This window comes from Passer domesticus, chromosome Z (genome assembly GCF_036417665.1).
Source record: "Passer domesticus isolate bPasDom1 chromosome Z, bPasDom1.hap1, whole genome shotgun sequence".
Classification (NCBI taxonomy): domain Eukaryota; kingdom Metazoa; phylum Chordata; class Aves; order Passeriformes; family Passeridae; genus Passer; species Passer domesticus.
The window spans coordinates 74358538-74381548 of NC_087512.1; the positions used below are offsets into that span (position 1 = coordinate 74358538).

At 44.7% G+C, this 23011-nt stretch overlaps 1 long non-coding RNA gene across 3 annotated transcripts in view; it reads left to right on the plus strand.

Annotated features, from left to right (window-relative positions):
* The window catches only part of LOC135289234 (uncharacterized), a 28188-nt gene extending 6685 nt beyond the window's left edge, over positions 1-21503 (plus strand). Inside the window, exons 1-4 of one of the 3 annotated variants that reach the window (XR_010352022.1) lie at positions 3148-4016; positions 4111-4252; positions 6515-10921; positions 19136-21503. This is a non-coding gene — a long non-coding RNA (uncharacterized LOC135289234). Of the gene's footprint in view, positions 1-3147; positions 4253-6514; positions 10922-19135 lie in introns of those variants that run through there. The other 2 variants (XR_010352023.1, XR_010352021.1) reach the window with 2 other exon arrangements.
* The last annotated feature ends 1508 nt before the right edge of the window (positions 21504-23011 follow it).

Genomic DNA, 23011 nt, shown 5'->3' on the forward strand with positions numbered 1-23011 from the left:
ACGGCTGTGTTAATGCTGAATAGCACGCGGAGGTGGAAGGGATATCCTGAACAATGTCTGGTCTCCAGGCAGAATCCGTTTCCCATGACAGTGCCTTTCTGAAGCAGGAATGCCAGCATGAAGCAAAACTTGTTAAAGTAGTAAAGAAGAGGTCTCTATTGTGTCCTGTGTGACAGAATAATCCTCCCTCAAGAGCAGACTGCTGTCTCTTTCCCTCCCATCTGTGAATTTTGGCTTCAATCAACTTCGTGATTTTTGCAAGGTATAAAATTAAAGTCCTACCCCTGAAAAGCAACGAGCCAACCTTGCAGGATCTTCCCACAGACATGCCCATAACTGTGAACGTAGTTTTCCTGTACCGACTCTTAAAATGTCTGACTGCATTAACCTGAAATAAGTTTTCCTGTTAAGAGTTGCATTTGATAAGAAGAAACAAACATTTTCGATATCTCCATCCATTCCACTGGTTAAACATAATTTCCCTTTCTCAATGCCTTATTCACAGGTTATCACTGTGTTTCTCAATTTTCTCCTTTAAATTTCTCCCAAATTTTCTCTTTAAAGCTTTCCTTTCTGAAGTACCTGTGAAAACCAGCATACAATTATTTAGACTTACCAAAGCTATCTTGCTCCTCTCTTTCCAGCTCCTTGTCCTCTGTGCTTGCCCCACATTTATGTTCTGTGTTTGCACCCTGGATAGTGTGTCTCCTCTCACAGCTCAGCCTCTTAAGGGTTGTATTAATAATTAATCACAAGCGTCATTAGTATTGTCAATATATCTATACAGGAGTTGAATATACCAAATTAAAAGTGAAACAAGGCCTTAGCAGGGAAAGAGGGTTGTTCCTTCCACCTGTTTTATTTCAAAAAGCTACTGGTAGTCATGTTCTTTCTACTTATCCTCTTTTTTAATTCCAGCAATACTCATTGGAAGTTGTTGGAGGTTGTTCATAGTATGCCTGTGATTCTACCATCAAGGGAAAATAGATGGGGTTTTTTTTGTCTGGGAATGGAGAAAATCGTAGTAATGAGTCTGGTATTCATATTAAATAGTGCTCACTGGAACAGAGCATCTCTCCAGGTCCGTGAGCACAAGGGAAATGATGCACATAGGGGATGCCCAGCTATTGGAATCCATGCTCGCAGCTCAACACACTTGATAAAGGATCCTGAAGACAGAGATTTTTAATTTCATGTGCCCATGGTGAGCACAAGCCCTGGAAACCACAACAAATGGGTGTCAGAGCCAGCCCTGGGACCTGGCTGGGCTCCTGGGCAGTCCCTGCCTAGGAACCACTGGGCAGGCACGGTGCATGCTTCTAGTGTCCTCACATCCTGTCTTGTGAGGTGGGTGGGGGGTCCACAGCCTGGAATATTTGGAGGGAAGTTACCATGTCAAAAAATGCCAGTCTTGGTGGGACCTTCACTTTGCTGGTAAGGGCTACCCAGATTTGGGTCTGGCACTTGAGGCTTAAGTACAGCCTTTGCACACAAACAAAACAATTCCTCCTAAATTTCAAAGTTACACATCTCCAGATCTGATAACAGCTCTGCACTGTTTACTTAGGGATTTCTTACATTTTTGAAACAGAAGTCTGTCAGCAAGCACTCAGACTATGGATCTTGGTTACTAGTTCACCAGTAATTTAATTATGTAGCCTTAAGATTCAGACTCCCTCTTTTTGAGAGCTATGCTCTAGCTGAAGCGGGTGGGTTTGGTAATCCTGTACCACAGTTGAAACTGGTCCATTTAGCTCCACATAGAGTGATACTCAAAACCAGCCCCCTCGCTGCACACAGGAGCACCATGATGCCAGACAAGCAGGGTCCACACTGCTGCTAGATGCACACTTCAGACTGTAAAGGTATGCTTCCGTGGCAAACTAAATTATTTCTTGAATTTGATCCAAACTGACAAACAGTTTCAATTGAAAAGAGGGGAGTAAAAGTTCCTGAAAGTGGAAACAACACATTTTGACATTTTCCAAAGGAATTTCTTCGCTTTCTTCTTTCACGAGAAGCTTTCAATTTGAAACTGACCCTGAGCTGTTTTCTTTTTTTTTTTTCTTCTTCTTTTTTTTTAATTAGTGAAAAAACCCACAACCCTCTGAAAGGAAGAGGAAGGTTTCCTTATGGTCGAGGTGAAGTGAAATAAATAGTCTGGCTCACTTGCTGCCATGCACAGTCAGAAATTTGCCCTCCCTAGACATTTGCATGCTGAAAATCAGTGTTCACAGGGAGAAGAGAGTTCAGGAGAAGCAGAGTGAGATGGGTGCACCATTTCTCAGGCAGGGTGTTCTAAAAATTGTTCTTTAAAAACTGTTTAGTTGCCAATTCCTTCAAAGTGTGGAGGGATGCAGTTTCCGATCATAATCCCAGCACCATGTACTGTTGTAACAAGTGGGCTGGTCTATCTGTAATGAAGACCCCATCCATGGCAATTGAGAGCTGCTCAGAGAGGAGCACCCACTCCCATGGCTCGCCTGTGGGCTGAAGTGGTTTACCTGAATCCTTCTTATGCATTTCAGTGAGTCCCCACTCTCCAAAAAATGCTGACAGTAGTGCATCCTCCATGTGTGGGAAGTGTGGCACAACACAGTGTGTTTGCGTAGGTACCAGTCCACTTGTGCTTCCATCAGCTGAAAACTTCACAAGAAACAGCATCTTCTCCTACCTAGATCTTTGGCTACTTTACTTCAGAGCAATGCATCAAGAACAGATGTCTGCTGGATCTGTGTCAGGAATAGTCAGAAAAAGAACTTTCCACAGAGTTATTTTTTATCAGTTGCTTGCTTTTTAATCCATGTGACAAGTAGATCACAGATATTCAAGGGATACTTATTAGGCACCTAAAATGAGATTAAGTGAACTGGCAAAGCCATTTGGCTGCTATAATTATCATCCTCCTGTTTACATTGTGCCTTTAGCTGAAGTTTGGGCAGGACTGATGAGAAACCAGGATCACTCAAGGGTGTAAGTTAGTGTTAGTCATATTTCCCTGATTTCTGCGTGGCTGCTACAGATTTCAGAGGGGAGCCAAGTGGAAAGGAGATTAAACTTAGTGTTGCTTCCTCCAGCCCAGGGCGTCTTACACAGCCAGGATGTTTCAGCACCTTTGGGGCAGTCTATATGTCATTTGGGTTGTTGTAGGACTTCATATGTGATCTCCTGGCCACCTTCACTGCACTATCTGTGGTTCCTGCAGTTTCTTTTTAAAAGGGAACACCTCTGAGGAGTATGCTGTGGGGGATAAGCTCAGAGAGCAGTTGCTTGGCTCAGTTTATGCGAGTAAAATGCCATGCATTGTGATGGAAGAGATATCAAATCTTAACTTCTTAACAGAGTTAGCCCACCTTGAGAATAATGTCAGGGGATGAGATTAAAAGTGCCATACTGAAACGTAATTATAGCTTATAGTTTCTTTAATGCTAAGACAGTTTTGTTTGAAAGCAGGTTGGGTTGCAGTGCATGGACATAGCAGACCCTATGCTGCTGTCCTAAGGGTGAGCAGTAATGGGAGTTCCATTTGAGAGGGAGGTCCTAAAATCAGTGGGCTTATGGCACTTAGGAGAATGGCACAAGACTGGTGCCACTGCTCCACTTTGTTAGCCCTGCATTTGATAGGCACAAGAGTCCTCAAAATTTGTCCAGAAAAGTTTGCATTTGGAAAGAGAGGCCTTGACTGGAAAAACTGAGATGTCTGACAGAGAGTATATCAGCAAGCAGAAGGGATGACTGCACATGCATGGGGGTGTGTGCATAAATTTTCCATTTACATAAGGATGGTTGGCAAAGGCTCTCTGGGCTCTAGAAAGAGAAGGCCCAAAAGCTCGGATGACATTTGCTGCAGAGAAGAGAAAGGAGTTTGTGGGCAGGCCTCAAACACATGCAGTGTATTTAGCTTGTCATCATAATTTCTGATGCATTTTGGTTGTGAGGGGAGAAATCCTGGGGAGCGGAAGGCAGCTTGTTCTTGTGATACCAGACAAAAGTGAAAGACAGCTAATGTACTGTAGGTGGGTCATCACCCCTAAATATGTCGTGGGTGCAAACTCCCTAAATTTAAAAATCTGAAAAAGTGAAACCATCTGTTTGATACGCATTTTGTAGCAGCAAGGATTACTCTCTGTGTGGTTGTGCCACTGTGCCGGGAGAGCTGACAAAAAGAAACTGGCAGCAAATCTGTGGTGACCAGCCAGAGCAGCAGCCTGGGATAAGACATCATCCAGCCCCGAAGACTCTGGGAAAACAGGTGAGGAGAGCTTGGAATTACTACACTTCAGGAGAGGACTTGTTACTCATTGTGTCCTGTCTCTCTGTTCACTTCCTTTGTCTCTTGTGGGCTGTAAAGTCTTTTGAGTTTAATATCCCTGAGACTGAAGCCAGCATGACAACGACAGTCCTAAAATTTTATTTTTGTTGGTGTTGTTGCAAGCAAGAGATGCCAGCTGCTGAGTGCTCCAGACACCCTAGCAAGGCACTGGGGTAAGACAGAACTCTGCTGCAAGAGAGCATGTTGTGAGCCTCCCTGGCAAGTTCTTCAGATGCCCATTCTCCTCCAGTGTTGTATCACCTATGTCTGCTGCCTCCAGGAAACCACAAAATGATCCTCAAACTCCTTCCCTCCAGTTTCGGTCTCATGGGGCTGAGATTAGAACATGTTTCAACTTAACATCCTGCAACTTTGCTGGCTTCCCTCCCAAGGAAAAGGTGTAGAACAGATTTAGAGAGGTCTAGGGAAGGCTCAGGCAGAGGGGGAGCAATCCATCACTTTGTTGAGAGGGAAGTTCCTCTCAAAACCAGCAAATCCTGTGTTAAAATCCTGTTGGCTACAGGTGTGGGTTTTTTGTTAAAAATAGTTGAGAAGTTTTGTGCATAATTTGTTAAAAACCATTTACAGTTGAAAAACAAATGTTTAAAGACTAATTAAAATAAAAAAGAGGTCTTCCAGTGAAGCTCAAATTCAGCCTTCCACACATGGAGAGCCACTTCCCAGTGGATTGAGCTAGCTGCAACTACGTATTGCCAGATGACATCCCAATGGTGCTGTGCTCTGCAGTTTCACTGGATGGCTCACACACAATTCTGCGTGGGGGGATCCTTGCCTGAGCTGTTCCTCCAGCTTGCTGGTGACTCACAGGCATGAAAGACAAAATTGAGAAATATGCTGCCAGTGACAGCCCTCTTTACCTCCAGAACATGTCTGTAAGGCTCCAGAGCCTACCTTGATTATCCCAGCCTTGCCTGATCTCTCACTTGTCTGTTCACCTCCATCCTTCCAGAGGTGTACAGCAATGCCATCACTGGCTAAAACCTTATCGTTTTCCCATCTGGGTTTCCCTTCCAGGCAAAAGGATTGTACCCAGCTCCTTCTTGAGGAGGCAAGGAAAGCCAGGCCCCTCTGCTAGTGCCTCCGCATAAGCCCAGGAGGAGGCCATCTCTGCTCTGAAGCAGTCTGTGGGCTCAAGGCCTTATCAAGTAGTAGAGGAACAGAAGCACATGCCTACCACAAGGTTTCTCATTCAGCCAGTTAGTTTTGACAACAGCCTCTACCTGTGCTCTCTGCAGCAGAGAAAACCTGCCTAGGTTCCCTGATTTTCATTCCATATGCAGCCCGTAGTGCAGCATCCTGCTGCAAGCTCAGCGGATCATTTCCAAGTCAATGGAAACTTCCAACTGAGCCGTGCTCAGCAACTTCACTGCTGCCTTTTCTGCTCTGCAGAAGCCCTTGTTTCTCTGTGTTCTTCATGGCTCTTCTCACCTGCACAGAGCATAGAGAAATCACCAGCAGCTGAGATCTAAGGCTGTTTTGGCTGCTGCATCATGGCTGTTCCTCCAAAGATCAGTGATGTGACAGGCTTTGCTATATAGAAATCAAACACCACTAGCATGCATGACATAAATTTTTAACATACAGCCATCGGGCACCTGTGGTGAAAGGTTTAGCTTTGCTTTCTGAGGACTTTGTAACAGTCATCAGGGGGATGACAGGAAGGACAGCAAAGGAGGAGTGTGTGGCACTTCCCTTCTCAGCAGGAGGCATGTGCATACCTACATCACTACATCTCCCCAAGGTCCCGCCCCTATCCTCTTAGAGGATCCTGTGCCACATATTGCTGCTGCTCACAGGATGGAGAGATGCCTCAGAAGGATTGCTGTGTGGTTCCTTGAAGAATTGCAGAAAAGTTTACATCTGGTAGTCTTAAGCCCAACTACCTGATCAAAGCAGTGGTGACAAAAGCTAGGTCATGTTGCCCTTACCCTGCCTGTCTGGGGAATCTCTGAAGACAGGGATCTCACCACCTCTCTGGTGTCTATCCCAGACCTGCTCTACTCCCATAAAAAGAGTTTTTTCCATATGTCCAACAAGAATTTTCCCTGTTGCAACATGTGCCTCTCATCTCTTGTCTTTTCCCCATGGACCTTAACAATAGTCCACGTCTCTCTCTCCCATGTAACCCTGTGGGACTGTGGATGACAACAGCTTAGTACCGTCTTGCCTTTTCCCCTTCAGGATGAACAAGCCCAGCACCCTTCTCTTCTATCATGGGTCACTCAAGTGCAAAAAGGATTGCTTCCAACCACTTTCAACAAGAAAGTGAACCACCCTGAAGAAGCAGCCCAGACACCCAGCCAATATCCCACCATCAAGATCAATGGAAATGTGCTGCAGAGAAGTGGTAATCCCCTGAAAAAAGTCCACTTAAACTCCCTGTAGATCTCTTTGGTCTTTTACTTCTGTCCTTCTCAAACTCTCCTTTCTGGTGCTTAGCTCTGAAGAGACACACTGCTCTCTGGGCAGCAGGCTGCATTACCGTCCTAAGAACACTCTGTCTCCAGGAGATCCTCTCTCCAGTCTCCACTTGTGTGAGCTGTTGAGTGGTTAAGTGTGGATTCAAGCCTCCTTGTCATAGCTGGCTAGGCAGGCATTTCACTGGCGACACGGGGTGCATCCTGCTGGAGAGGTGAAGGCCCTTGAGTCCACTGGAGTGGGGGAACATGCAGACCTCCGGGACTTCTCTTTTCCGCTGTGCTTGACTACGAAATGTGCTGTGGCCTTAGTCACACACAGCTTTTTTCTGTGACACTGTAGGTATAATGTAAGACACAGCCTTTCCTGAACCACAGAAGGACTGTTAAGACTGTTTATCTGCAGCTCTTCTCCAGGATGAGCCATGAAGTATACCCTAGTTAGTGAATAGGAGGATTTAGCTGGTTTCAGTGCTTGAGAGTAACTAATTTCTGCTGAAATCACTGGGAACCCTCACTGCCACATAGATCAGGGCTCCAAAGGTCATGGTTTTTCATGCTAAGATGCTATAACAAATTATCCTGATGTATCTTAGCAGCCTAGATACCAGACTGCTAAAGACTGCATGCCAAAAAATTCCAGGTAGTTGCTGATACCAGTCTCATGTCCAAAAGCTGCCAGACAAATCAGTGAAAAAAACTGAGAAAGACATTTTCATGTAAAAATCTTGCCTCTCTCATCACTTTTTTATGCAGGCCACATTTTGTGTTGCTTGATTGTCCAAGGAAGGAAAAGCACAGAACATTCAGTGAGTATATCTAATGTGAAAAATGGGATTTGGGGGTGCTTGAATAAAATCGAATAGGGAGGCAGACAGGCTCTGCAGTGTGTTGTGGATGTCAGAGGCAGTTGCTGCAGGTTTCTTGCACATGCTGCAGAGAAGGTAATGCAGGACTCCAATGCATTACAGAGGGACAAAGCTCTTCTGGCTCCTAGGCTCCGTCGTCATTTCTGTGGCTTTTTTTTTCATTTTGTAACCTCAGGAAAGAAACTTTCTTTGAGAAGGTCTTGAAAACTCAGAAACACGGATCTTTCTAAACTTTCCAGTTAAATATTTACTGTCCCAGACAGAAAATGCTTCATTCATCGTCTGAATGCCCCCACCTGGAAAAGAGTTACAGAGCTTCAGAGATCTTTCAGCAAACAAATTCCTTCTCATTACTGGCTCTGTGGGCATGACTGCTCTCAGAAAACTTGAAAGTCAAGCTGCTCCGGAGTGCTGCCCATACATGTTTACCTTGTACTCCAGCTTCCCTCTTCAGACTAAATCAGGTACTTTTTGTCTGGTTTGCCTAAACAAGTACAGCCGAGGAACAAATGCTGGAGGATTCCTGGGGGTTCAGCCAGGCTAGCCCTGGGTTTCTGACATTCATTTCTCTATGATTCCTGTAAACTCCAGGTTAACCAGCAATACCTGCATGTTCCTCGGCACCACACAGAGATATCAGAAATGCTTGTAAATGTATATTTTTTATGTGTGCTTGACCTTACTCCTACACCTTGCTTCAGGCTTGTTCTCTCACATGAAGTACAGCTGACATCTGCAAAAAACTACTTTTTAACCCAAGGTCAAACCGTGGGCTGCCCTGCCTAGGGAAGCAGGCATTTTAGGTCTTGAACTTGAGCTGCCTGTCTCTGAGAGGCCATGGGACTAAGCTGGAAGTTGCAAAGGTGGCCATGGAGGGCAAGCCATTTCTGCTGCAGCCTGGACTGGTCCTGTCAGGACCAGCTTCACAGGAAGGAGCACAACCCCACAGTGTTCCACAGAAGTCTGGTCACCATACCCCAAGCATAACAGGCTGAAAGATGCTGCATTCAGCAGGAATAAATAACTTTGCATTTTGCTGGGTGGAGGACATGACTGCAGTGTGATGAGAATATTTAAAATATTGAATGAACCTGAAATCAGTGCAATAGGCTGAAACCACCCACACCACAACTAGTGAACTTGTGAGCTGTGAGTGTGCTGCGTGTTAACAGTTTCAGAGAAATCTCAAAAAGTGAAATTAAATTGTTTTTCTCTCTCAGTAATTCAATGTATTCCATTCCTCAGATATTTAGTTGTATTGACGTATTTCAGAACATCACAGAGAAAGCCTGTGTATACTTTTTCTCAGATGATAATGTGAATTCATACCTGATGTAATTACTGTGCTGTTGGCTGGCTGGAGTAGTTCTTGGGAAAGATCTGGCCTACAGATTTTGCAGCATTGCTCAACAGTTAATATCTGCAGCTTGTACCTGTACTGGTAAGCAAGTGGCAATATTGCAAGCAAATAGTCATTTGCCTAAGCCAGACAGGTTTCTGTGCAGCTGATCAGTGCTTGGAGCCACAGCATCATGACTTCCATGGTCAATGCCTATTGAAGAAATGCATGCAAGAGCATTTTGTCTGTAAAAAGAAAATAAAGGATGGGGTTGGGCGGCTGGGGATGGAGACAGATTAAGCCAAAGTAAAAAAGGAGAGAGTGGGACACATAACAGAGAAGTAACATGCTTTATTTACACATTTGTTCAGTACTGACAGGGAGGGGGGGGTCAGACAAAGGTGCTGCCAAACTGCCAGGATGAAATCCTGCCTAAGTATCATTCTCTAACCTGTACAGAGTCCAGATGTCCATCACTAGTGCCCACCCACACTTCTGCTGCTTAATGCCTTGCATGGCAAACAGCACCTCCTTCCCATGTGGGCTCCTGCTGTTCCCTCTTCCACATGAGAGAGCACACGAGCAATCATTGAGGGACCAGTTCTAGTCTGTATGAACACACCAGTGCATACAGCCACAGAAGCATTAGAGCATCATCAGAAAAACCTTTGTGTTCTCAGGGTGGCCACAATTCCTGTGTACACATCAGGGGTGGAAGCAGACATCATTTGTTGGCAGACTGAAGAGAGATCAGTGCAAGGCCATGGAGATGGTGGGTGGGTCTGGTGCACCTGATGGAGAGAGGAGGGATGGAAGGAATCAGGCTTTGTTGGCATGGAGAAGGGATGTCTCAGGGAAGCCCCAGTTGCAGGTGTCCACTGACTTACAGACAGTTACCAACCTTCTCTCAGGAGTTCACAGGGATGTCTTGTTTTAAAAAGTCTTGTTTTGACCCTTGTCATAAAGGACAAAGAGAGACACACTACAGCATGGGAAATTCTGTTTGCACATTAGGAGTGAAACAACAGTGGTGCAGCCCTGGGACAGGGCCAAAAGAGGTGGTGGGATGTCCACTTCTGGACATGTTCAAAATTTAGCTGGTCAAGGTGCTGACCAAGCTGACTTTGTTTTGAAGGCAGTTGACCTTGGAAAGGGAAATGAGAATAAAGACCTTCAGATGTGCCTCCCCACCTGAATGTTTCCAAGATTCTATGTGCACAGCCTGCAGCTCCCAGCCATGTGTTAATCATGCCTTAAAAAATAATTTCTGAGTAATCCTGAGGATTATTTACTTGACCCTGGGGCTCACTTATGTGAGCACCAAGTGTAGGACTTGCTCTTAATTGAAGAGCTAAATATACATCAGCAGCCCAATGGGATTACTCAGTCTGCAGCAGTGTCTGTCAAATTGGCATGTGTGCTTTCCATTCATTCCTTTCAGATGCTGCTCTGATACAGCATTTTCTGCAACATTGTGTAGCTACATAGAAGAATTTTCCATGTGTTCCTAGTAGAAAGGAAGGTCAGGTTTACTTTTACTGTGTTTCAGGTTTGTTTCATGTCAGGTTAGAGAAGTGCTACAAATCAAGTTTTATATCATTGACTCCCTGTTGATCTCTATTATCAAAATGTTTGTATGCACAGACGGGAATCCCTAGTTCACCTTCATTGGTGCTTAGTGATTCCTTGGGACTGGGTCTTCTCAGCACACCTGCAACCAGTTTATCTGCCTTCGCTTTTATGGACCAGAAAAGCCACTTTAATTTTAAGCAAGCTAGTTTTCTCATTCTTATGCATTCACAGATTTTCCCTTACCCACTTTCACACAGGTGTTCACAGGCACGCAGAGCTCTAGGCCCAGGCAATCTGTTCAGGATCACTTGGGATGGCACAGTGGATGAGGGACACGAGGTATAAAGTTTTTCATTGAGTCTCCTGCAGCCCCTATTGGAGGTACCTCTTGGTAAGTTGGTTTTTGGGCAGGTCTTGCATACCCTCTAGGATACAGATGTTGCTACAGGGGACAGTCTTGCCTCAGCACTCTGTTTTCTTTCAGCATCATTCCTCTTTGGTTTGGGTTTCATGAAGTACCAGAAAGAGGCAAGACGAAAGTGTGTTCTGGGCCCTGGTTGCCACCCTCCTGGTGTCAGGGCATACGGTCTCTTGTTTGTAAGTCACCACCTCATCTCAGCACAGGCCTCCTGGGCATGGCACAAGAAACTGCATTCAGTCAAAACAAATTCTCCATTTCAACTTTAGGCCCGCTATATTTAATTGCATTCCTGCGAAATACAATTAAAGGAGCTCAGAAAAATTCAGATTGGATGGCATCTTTGGAGGTCCTTGTTCTAACAGTGTGCTCCAAGCATGGCTGACCGCAAAGCTAGATCAGGTTATCTCCGATGATGGAGATCCCACCATCTCCCTGGACCACGTCCAAGAACTGGACGATGATGTGTGATGATTTCATCTCTGTTTTATCAAAATTTCTCTTGGATTCAATCTAATTCGGGATGCTGCCTGATCAGAGCCATCAAGCAGTGAAGAGGCACTCCTGTCCCCTGGCTTCCAAGGACCACCCAGGCCCTGCTCAGCCACCAAGTCCACAGCTGACATGCCTTGCTCTCCAGCAGGATTGCAGCCCTTCTGGCCAGACCGAGGGCCTCATTCACTGCTGAGTTTCTTACAGCCATGGGCAGGACGCCTCCTGTGCTCAGGCTGTGCTCCAGGAGGTTCATGGCACCCCATTTCTGCAGCCTGTTGAGGCCCCTCTGAAGGCTGTGTTCCCCTCCAGCTGCTCCTCAGTGTGAAACTATCCCCAGTGCCCTACATCCCCTCTTTTGTGTTGCTGCTAAAGATGTTAAAAATATTGGCCTGGTATTAAACCCTGAGAAATGGTACATGTAGCTGTCTGCCAGCTACTCTTACTGATGGAGCCCTGTCCTTGAGCCTGACAGCCCATCCAGCTTTTCACCCATTTAACAGTTCACCTATGAAATCCATAATTCCATCTGTTTAACTTCAAAAGTAATGATCAAAAACTCCAAAATAACTTATGCCAGAAGATTTCCCTTCCTGAAACATCATGTGCAGACAGAAACTTTGTTTTTGTCATTTTGATCCTTTGGCGCTGGCCCAGCCTAGGGATCAGCACGTTGGTTTTGTGTGTACCATCTGAACACCCTATTATTGTGATAAACTACACCCATCATCATTTAATACTGGCACCAGCAAAAGGGGTTTTTCATATGTGAAAACTAGCAGGGAAATCCATCTTTTGTAAACTCCTAGAGTTAGAAAGTTCATGCATTATTGATCAGACAATAAAATAGTTATCATGAAGGAAAGAGACTGACAGAGCCCTGTAAACATAGTTTTACTAATTAGGAAAAAAAGCAGCATTGATGCTTTTATTATCTTGGGACAGAATGTGAGCTACTGGAAGGAGTTATAGGCAACAAAGAAACATGGCTTTATCTGCAGGTTGGGTGTGCTTTAATCTGACATCCTGACAATGCTGTACGGTGAGTAATACCTAGAGCATGTCTGCCAAAGCTCTAGTGCAAAAGCACAGAGTCTACCTGTCACTCAGAAAAGGCCCAAATGAATAGCAGGACGCTAATCCCTCGGGCACCACATCGCCTGATGCATCTGTTTGCTACAGTAGGGAGGAGACGGTGCTTCCTTTCAGATTACCACAGGTGTGGAGCTCCCACACACAGAGAAAAACACACCACTGCTAAAGCTTTCTGGTAATGGAAAGTAACATGATTAAACTCCCAGAACACTTGCAATTCACTGTTTCAGAACTAAAACTTACCTTTCTCAGGATGACCCCCTACCTCCGTGCATTTCAACATTTGTTTTGCTATGATGAAGTATTACATGAGAAGCTTAGACATTGTTTCTCTGCATGCTTCCCTAAAACCTTACCTATTTTTATAGAAAAAAAAGTATTTAACTGACAAATCCTACAAACACTGTGAATAGCTCATATAACTAGTGAACACTGTTATTAGATCTGAACCAATAAACCCCTTTTCCAAACTAGATATATGAAAAATTTTATTTTTACTTTCCAGGAAATATATCTGGAATTGTTTTTACGCCACAATAAAAGTTAAGAGAAGATACAGACCTCTGTATTTGGTCTTTTTTGTAAGTCATTATTGCGTTCATACTGGTGCTCATTTAGCAGGAAGCAATACTTACTCTCTCAATCAGTATTTCAAAGAATCCTTTACAGAAGTTCCTGAAAACACCCAGGATCACCTTCCTCCTAAAAGGGTCGTTCAGCTAGGCTTTTTCTATCTGCTTTTCACTTCAATCACCTTTATTTCCTTAACTAGCTGTGAGCACTGTGTGATCTACCTGAATAGCCTGGAATCTCTGCTAGTAAATAAAGGCTGTGGACTTCACCTATTTTAAAAAGACAAACACATCTAATTGTATCTAGAATTACTCAATTGCAAACCAATCAACGAAAACAAGCACTTGTCTGTGAGAACTTTCTTAGTTATGTCACCTTAGACACAGTATTGTCCTATCAGTTTTGCAGCTGAGAAAGGAAGCAGATTTTTGTAAAAGTGTTCACAGATTAATAAAATGAAACAATTGTCTCAGTCACTGCATGGGTACAATAGATTTCAAACCCATCAGATAGCAAAAGGGAAGTTTTTTCTGCAATTGCTCTCAGAAGGAAAAGAAAAAAAAAGTAATTTTAGTGCTGAATCAACTTTTGATCTCTGCTTCTTCCACTGCTTGGAATGGCAGAACCTGGATTTGTTTGGCTCATTTACTTACTGTTTTGTGTAGGAGAGGTGGAAAGAGATGCCTTTCCAGAGTGTTCAGGCTCATATTTTAAGTGGAGTCCTTTTTGCTACCAAATCAATCAAGTATACATGCTATCACAGTGCAAAACACTTCAGTGAAAAGGATGTGGCAGGAACAATGCACCATCAGGATGAGCCTCCCTGACTTGCTTTCCTCCCTAGTGAACTCACATCTCAGGACTACAAAAATTTTTTATTCTGCGTTTGGGGTCACAGATTTGAGTCCTGCTGGTTCAGCTGCAGGAGGTGTGAGAGGTGCAAAGCTGAGGGTCACCGGCAGACACAGACCTTGAGTGGCTTACCCCTACTAAACCAAAAGACCTTTCTGTTGAATACCTGTTTAGTAGATCAGTGACAACAGGGCATTTACTGATCAGAAGCCACCTTTGGAACTCCACCTTGAAACCAGAAGCATGCCATGCGCATGCAGAAAATACCCAGCTTAGCACGGAGCTGCCATATCCCGCCCCAGCTCCAGCTTTCAGGGTGACTTAAGGTGGAGTTCTTGTGGAGTGGCTGTGATGCTGCTTCTCCAGGGGATAACTGCCCTGCTGACGAAAAGCAGTGTCACCACCTCAAAGCTGTGGCGGCAGTCTGTTGGGCAGTGGGAAGGAAAAAAGAATCCCTGCTACTCAATGCTACTCAGCCCTTCAGGAATAAAAAACACGGCTCCTTTGCCTGGAGAGCGCTGCAGCTGCAAATGCAGCTCTCAGCTGCAAAGCAGAGAGGCTTTATCCCTCCCTTCCAGGAACCAACCAACATCCCGTGTATCATGTCTGGATTAAAGTTTACTTGTTTCTCTGTTCTGGCCCCCAAGATTATCCCTGTGCCTGTGTTTGGCAACTGCAGCAGAGCTCGGCGCTGCTGGCAGTACCTGGAGACAGTGCTGAGCCATGCAAAGGCAGAAGAGGGAGGGTAAAGGGGGAGAGGCAGCGGCTGCCTCGGTCTGCTTCACCATGGCTCCCTGCAAGCTTCCTCCAACAGGGACACCATCGATCTCCTGGCCAAGGAGGGATGTAACAACTAGTTCAGTTATTGGCCAGATCGGTGTCTGCACGTGGACTGAGATAACTTTTGGGGTTACATTAAATTTATCACATGCAACAGGTTTAATTCTTGCACTGGAAATGTGTCTTCTGCTTATCTTTGGAAGCATTCCTCCTCATTCCTCCTCCCCTCGCCCCACCCTCCCTTTCATTTTGAAGACCTAAGTTTCAAGTTCACATCTATCAGTACAAAAAATAGCAGGACATGCCCTATCATGTCCTGGACACTCTAAGCCAAAAAATTAGGGAGCTGCACCCTTTCCCCCTCATTCTTTTATGTGCACTTAAAATGTTCACACAAAGCTTTATCACGCCCAACCATTTCCGAAGCAATGAGCAGTCACATTTACTATTAGAATTTTGAAGGACTGTAATTCCAGGGTAATTTTACCACTCCCTCTGACAGTCTTTTGTTTTTCTGATACTATATGTGTCTCATAAACAAAACAGTCCAGAACATATCAATCACATTATCAGCACGGAGAGGATTACTTAGAAAGGCACTTAGAATTTGCTCTGCACTCCAGGCAAGTCCAACATAGCAGGTAGACAGCCCATTTTACTGTGTAACAGATTAACACTGATGGGAAAAGTGTTAGTACCTTTCTGGTGTTCATATAACCCAATCCTCCTATAAAGCTAAAAATGCATAAAACAACAGATACTTTAGTTGGATATGTATTGAAAAAACCTCACAACATTACCTTAGAGTCCCTAAACCCACCCATTCTTTCTGTAGACTTCAAAGTTCAAGCTAAAATGGTATTTTCCCTTGAGCATCTTCAGGACAATATGTTAGTCTGGTTTGTGAGCCCAGAAGTTTTACTTTTCCATGGTTTTTTTTCTGCCAGAGTAGTATTTTATTTCAGTGTATTGTGGACCATTACTTACAATGGCTTGCTTCATAGCTTTGAGTCTCAGCACTTCTGGAAAGTCTGTTTTGGGTACATACACACTGAGGATCTCAAGCACCAGGGAATTCAATCCTTTCTCAATTTTGTAACCACAATGCAAAACAGCCAGTTGAGTTTAACTCCAGGAGCAAAGGAGTTGCAACCAAACACATGGAATTTGGGTTTTGCCTGCCTAGTTATCTCCTCAGGCATGTAAATGTGAGCACTTTCACAACAATGAAATTAGGCTGAGACACAAAAATTCATAAAGACCGTGTGATTATGGAATAGTTAAAGTCAGGAGAAAAGCATTACATTCCTTTCTATATACAGGCAAATTTTAATTCAAAACCCACAGAGAGTATTTTCTTAGAACATGCTTACAATATTGCTAGACAAAAGTCATAGCCCAGAGACAGAGGCATGTTCCCGATTGGGAAGGCATCTTCAGGTCCTGAAGAGCCCACAAGGTCCACCTAGTTATCATCAGACAACTATGGCAAAAAGGCATGACAAAAGATATTTCTTGACTGTGTGGCCAACATAATCTTCAGAGAAAAGCCTTACAGATTTTTGATGTTGATCTGGAAAGTCCATCCAAACAGCAGCAAGGTTTTCCTTGATGTACAGAATTCAATATGCAAAAGTCAGAGCAAGAAGTACCAAAGGACAATTCATTACTCCCTTTCACCTTTCACAGTAAGAGATCAGGGTTGCAGGTCAGCCCCTTTCTGCTGAACACTTGTGAGTCTTTTGCACTGGGTCATCATCAGTGCATTTCCACTCCCTCGCCAGTGGGATTTCTGTGTGTCAGGAAGAACAGGGATGACCTTGATGCTTACACCTGGAGCCTGACTGCAGTCAGGATCACTTGCAAATCATGCCTTCCTGCGTGTCCCCCTGCATGCTGCTGGTACACGTTTCCTGAGCAGAGTAACTCTCAGTGGGGCTTTGTCCAATTAAGCATCCATCACCCAAGATGTGCTCCAGTGTTGTGGAAGCCAGCACGTGCAGGGTGTGCTGCCATGAGCTCTGATGGATTTCTTTGAGTCTTATAGTACTCTATACTCTTCTAAAAGCCATGGCTCCATGGACATAGGAGTACATAAGGATTCCAGCTTCCAACTTGTACTAGGGAAAACATGACATTTGAGCCCAAAGATTTGGACGAAAATGAATTTAAACTTCAGCTTCTGTTTTGAACACCTAGTGGCATTCCATGATAGAGTGACTCCATTGACTCTATGAGTGGACAAGGGAAGGGCTAGAGATAACATTTATCAGGACTTCTATAAAACCTTTGACATGGTTCCCCGCAACTTCCTTCTCTTTAAATTGGGGAGAGATGGATTTAAAGGGTGGACTGCTAGACACTTAAGAAAGTGGTTAGACTGTCATACCCAGAGAGCATTAGCCAAGGCCTCAGAGTGCGAATGGACATCAGTGACAGGTAGTGTCCCTCAAGGGGATGTACTGGGACTTGTGTTATTTAATACCTTCATTAATGACACAGACAAATGGGTCAAGTACCCCCTCATCAAGTTTGCAGATGACACTAAGATTAGTGGTGCAACTGACATTCCTGAATGACAGGATGTGATCCAGAGGGATCTGCTCAAGCTCAAGAAGGGGCCCATAGGAATCTCATGAGGATCAACAAGTTCAAGGTGCTGCACCTGGGTCAGGGCAACCCCCAGTGCCAGCACAGGCTGGGGATGAACAGATGGAGAGCAGCCCTGAGAGAAGAGCTTGGGGTGCTGTGGGTGAGAGGCTGGACATGACCCAGCCATGGGCACTCCCAGCCCAGAAAGCCAAACGTGTCCTGGGCTGCATCCAAAGCAGCGTGGGCAGCAGGGGAGGGAGGGGATTCTGCCCCTCTGCTCTGCTCTGCTGAGAGCCCACCTGGAACCTGCACCCAGCACAGGGAGGACATGGAGCTGTTGGAGTGAGTCCAGAGCAGGCCACCAAGATGATCAGCTGTAGCACCTCTCCTAAGAGGAATGACTGAGAGAATAGTTTATTCATCTAGAAAAGAACAGTCTTTGCAGTGACCTAATTGCAGCCTTCCAGTACCTAAAGAACCTACATGAGAGCTGGAGAGGGACTTTTTATACAAGGACATCTAGTGACAGGACAAGGGATAATGGCTTCAAACTGAGAGAAATAATTAGATTAGTTTTTAGTAAGAAATCTTTTGCTATGATGGTGGTGAGGCAACAGGTTACCCAGAGAAGTTATGGGTGCCTCATCCCTAGAAGTGTTCAAGACCAGGTTGCATGAAGCTCTGAGCAACTTGATTTAGTGGAAGGTGTTCTTGACCATGACAGGGGGATTAGAACTAGATGATCTTTAAAGTCCCTTCCAACCTAAACCATTCTATGATTCTGTGATTATTTATTAAAAATTCACTGTTACAAGATAATACCTTGCCTTTCAATTTGCTACTGCTTCACAGAAGGAAATATGGGGCATAATGTCACAATCAGATATGGCTGTGCATTTATTACATTACAAAGTGAAGACACTCATCTAATTTAACTACAAGCAATTACATGTAAGTGCTCACTCTTCTGGGAAGCTGCATTTTTGTGGAGTTCACCCTAGTTGCCTTTGCTTTATTTGTGAAGCCTGCTTATACAAGAATGAACTACCCCAAACACACAAACACAGCTTGACATGACCATCTTCAGGGCATCTGATGTGTTTCTGGCATTCAGAGATATAAGGCACTGCCAAAGAACAAGGAAGCAAAAGAACCAACTTGTTACATATCCTCAATAGATAAGGTCCTGGGATTTCAGCCATTCCTGAAAATCCATTTAATGAGAATGGATGAGTGATCTGCTATTCTGACTACTCAAAAGCTTGAAAATAACCAAGAAGTCATTGATTTCCAAAAGGTTAAAATAAAGCTGCTCTTAAACTCCGTCTCCTTTGTGCAATCCTGAAAAAAACTTGGATGCAAGAAAATATACATCAACTTTAATACTAAAGGACTCAGCAAGATCACTTCCAATCAGCACTGGGGAAATGCAATCTTGCTTTGCAGTGTACAGAATTTGGTCAGCTAGCAGCTTACAGGAGCAGTTTCTGGTTTTAGGGTGATGAGTGAAATCTCTTTGTTATTTCTGTTAGAAAATAAATTTTTTTCTGCATTAAAAAAAATCTTATGGTAGATGGAGAGAAGCAAGAGACTTGATCCTTTTTGGGTTTATTTTTTATTTCACTCATGGTAAGAAGATCTCACTTCTCAGAGACAGATGAATCTTCTGGAACCTTGTCTCTTCCTTGCCTGATACTGCTGTATAAACAGGCAACAGGTGAACAGAAAGCTGTATATATATATATATATATATATTTTTTTTTTTTTTTAATATTTATTTATTTATTTATTTATTTATTTCAGGTCAACTGAAGGCAAGTCTCCCCTCTGAAGGCTGTCAGCTGTCGTAACCTTCTCCAACAACCTGGCTGTCACAATGGAATGAAGCAGAAAGATCATCTTTCCTGCACATAAATTGAAGAGGCACCTAAGAGGCACCTATGCTGGTGTAAAACCTGTGCTGTAAACAAAATCCTGGACTCTGGTACAGCATCTGTTGTTTTAACACAGGGCTGACTACACTGCTGCTCCTGCTGCTCCTCACGCAGCCTCAAGCTGTATTCCTCTGAGGAAGACCAGCTGAAAGCTGGGAGCAGACTCCAGTGTGCTACTGCGCCTATTAAGAATCAGTCAAATTTAACTGCAAATAAAACCAGTGGGGAACAGAAAAATGTAGGTGCAGCTATTGGTTCCCCACAACCTTTCCTAAACAGGTCTAAAACTATCTGTAAGGTGAGCCCTGCCCCATCTTTCTGAAACCAGTCACTAAATGTGCTTATCAAAAGTACTTGCATTCCATTCTGTAAATAAATGCCAGTTAGCAAATGCAAAAACATAGAGTGAAACAATGTAAATATCAAATAATACAAAGTCTTTAAGAAATGTTTCTAAACACAGGGAGAATGGTGGTGTCAGGCACATTGTACTTGCACAGAGGACTTCTAAAAAATAGTATTAGTTCATGCATGAGTGTAAGACAGAATATATGAATTGGGCAAGAAATATAGCCCTATGCAGCCAGAGGTTGGTAGAGACCTCTCAAAGTTCATACAGCAAACAACAAGAGCTCTGAGCCAGTGTCCTGTCACTGTATGGGAGCATACTCCAGTGTTCCTGTGTGCCCTAGCCAGCTTTCAGCAGCAGCAGGCACACACTGTGAACATGTGCCATCACTTCCCAGACCCAGAACTAAAAGACAACGCCAGCACATGCCTTAAAGACTGCCCAGCACAAAGCATACCCAGACCCTGCAGAGACGGGCTGGGCCCCTCTGCTCAGCACATCTGGAATTTCAAAGAAAAGCTTTGGGTTCCCCAAGAAATGATAAATTATTTATTGATAAACTAAGGAGCTCAAACACAGGATTACACAGATGTCCCAGGGATGGGAGTGCAGGACATTTTGGGAAGAAGTGGACGAAACTGATGTTCAGCCTGAGGAAAAGACTACAGTGGGCTACAATTTTTAGTCAGCCATTGCTTACTTGAGCAAGGGGCACCTCTTCTCTGAGGTGCATGAGGAGATGGTGACACAACAGGCATGAGCTGCAACAGAGGAAATTCTAGCTGGATATAAGCAAAACATTCTTTGCATCATTGATGCAGACAAGGCCCAGATATGAGGTGATGGGACCTCTGTCCTGGGAGATACTCTAGAGTTGACAAGGCAGCCTGACCTCACTTGAGTGAGTAATGCTTTGATCAGAGGGTGGGACAGGGGACCTCATTATGATCCTCTTCTAATCTAAATTTTTCCACTCTTTTTACGACCCTCAGGTGTGGATTTTACAGTTGTTTGATTTGGGAACAAAGCATTTCTGAGCTTCACAGCCTTTGGAGTAATGGAAAGAGGGCCTATTTTGCATGTCTGAACATGGCAGGGGTCTGAGCATCCTCTAACCCAGACACTACCACTGTCTGCTGTGAGGCTTTTAGAGACAGAACTTAATGAAATTTTGGACATGAGATACAAGTTTAAAAGACCCCAGCCCACTTTTTCCACTGATAGCACTAAAAAAAACTAAGTTGTTTGCTCTCTGCTTTTCTTTGGCTAGCTCCAGTCCCTACTTTCTGTGGTGGCCCTTTGTATGTTGGTCCGCCAGCACACCCAGAAGGGCCTGTCCTGATCCTCTCTGGCAGCAGGCTCGGCCGAGACGGGGATGCAGACCCTGGTGCTGCCTCCTACACCAGTGTCCCCTGCCCCAGATGTTCAGGAGTAGGGCAGGATGGAGGTGCACCACAGTGGGGTGGGACAGTGCAATTCTCCCCTGCACCCTCTACGCTCCCCTCCCTGTGAGTGGGCAGCTAAAGAGGCTCCCCAAGAAATGGGAGATATTGATAAACTGAGGAGCTTTGGAGCCACTGGGCTGCCCAGGGAGTAACAGTGTCCTGGAGAGGAAAGTTGCAGAGACCTTATCTCTGCTTTATCTCTTGGTCCACACCTCCACACAGGCCTTACCCTTTCCATTCCCTCAACCCCATCCACACATTTCAGTGTCCTATTGTAGCTGAGGCACCTGCCTGTGCTCTTTTCAAGAAGAAGCCACTCATATTTTGGTTTGTTACATATGTTAACCCACTTAACAGCGCTGCTGAAAGGGGACTAAAAATGAAAGGTTGGAAGGGAAATATCTCTTCCACTCGTTTGTAACCAAATTTTTTCAACTAAAACATCAGGCACGTGCTAGTCTCATTATTCCTTGTTTAACACTAAGCAAGAGTTGGAATGAGCTGGTAGGACACAGTGCAGAAAGCTTGTGGGCAGAGCCACTGGCCAGAAAGATTAGGTTTCATAGGTGTGTTTCTTTGATGTGAAATATTATTATTATACTGTAAATGGGTTGACAAGGCAAACACGCACAATTGCTTCGTAGGCAGTCAGTATGGATGCTAAAAGCAGATCCCTTTGCCCATCCCTTGCACAGGCAGCTACTGCCTTCCCACAATACTCCCAGTACAGAGCCTGTCTAACATGTTATTTCATATGAAGAGTCCAGCCAAATGAACCATGAAACAATGAGACAGGCAAAAATGAAGCAAGTACAAACCATGCCCACAGCAGCAATCAAACAGGTTGGGAACTGTCTGCTCCTCCTTCATGGATGCTGTGATGAAGACCTGGCTGCACCAGTGTGGCAGAAGGACTCTCATGAATGTTTTTCTCACCAGGAGTAAAGAGCAGAATATTAAAGAAATAAACACCCTCCTTTGCCCTTTTTCTTCCTTGCTGACCCAAATTCCCTTTCTCTTTAGTTTCCAGCTCCATTCGCTTTGCTGGACACAGCTAAAGAGGATCTGTGCCTTCCCAAGCAGCCCACCACGGACCAGTCCTGCACAGGACTTAAATCTAAAGGGTTGTTGGGGCTGCCAATAGACTGGCCTGTTTTCACTATCAATAACTTTAGGTTTCCTGCATGTTCCCAAGAGCTGGGCTGCACAGAGAAGAGCTGAAGCCATCTGGGAGCTGGATCGTTTGCATGGCAAGTCTTACATCTACAGAAGGCACCACAGCTGTCCTTACCTGGGCAAGGGCATGAAGCCTCCAGACTTCTTTCCCTTTGGTGGCTAAAGCCCCTGTGATGCAAAGCAGATTGGGAGGTAGCAGGGATAGAGACTCTCAGCCAGCTCCAGGGTATAGCCCTGGAGGGTGCACCCCAGCAGACCATGATGTTCCAGTGTTACCCACACACTGGTGCAGGTCTGTTCCCCACAGCCTGGCAGGAACGTGTCCTAGCTGCTGTGTAATGCTGGCTTTGGGTTACCCCTCCTAACAACCTCTCACCTAAATATGTACAGACACTCAGACCACATGTTTTGACAGTTGTTACTTAGGGGCAGGGTTCAGTCACTGGAAGGAAGGGCAGCACGCAAGGGCTAGGAATTCAGGTAGTCTGGTGGGACACCTGTGTGATTGGGACCTTATCTGTGATTGAAATGGGTCTGACTTTGAAGGGATATAGATGAGGATTGTTCCAGGAGTTTCCCAAAGGTGCTCCCAGGCCTGGGTATTGTTTGGGAGTGTCTGAGCCAAAGCAGTGACAAGCACAGGGAGGGACACCACACAGAAGCAGTGGTGGTGGTATAGTCAGGCCAGAACCCAGGTCCTGCCACAATGTAAAACACTCATACTCTGCAAAGTCGGGCTGATTGTCCCTTCCTCCATCTCAGCAATCTCCACAGA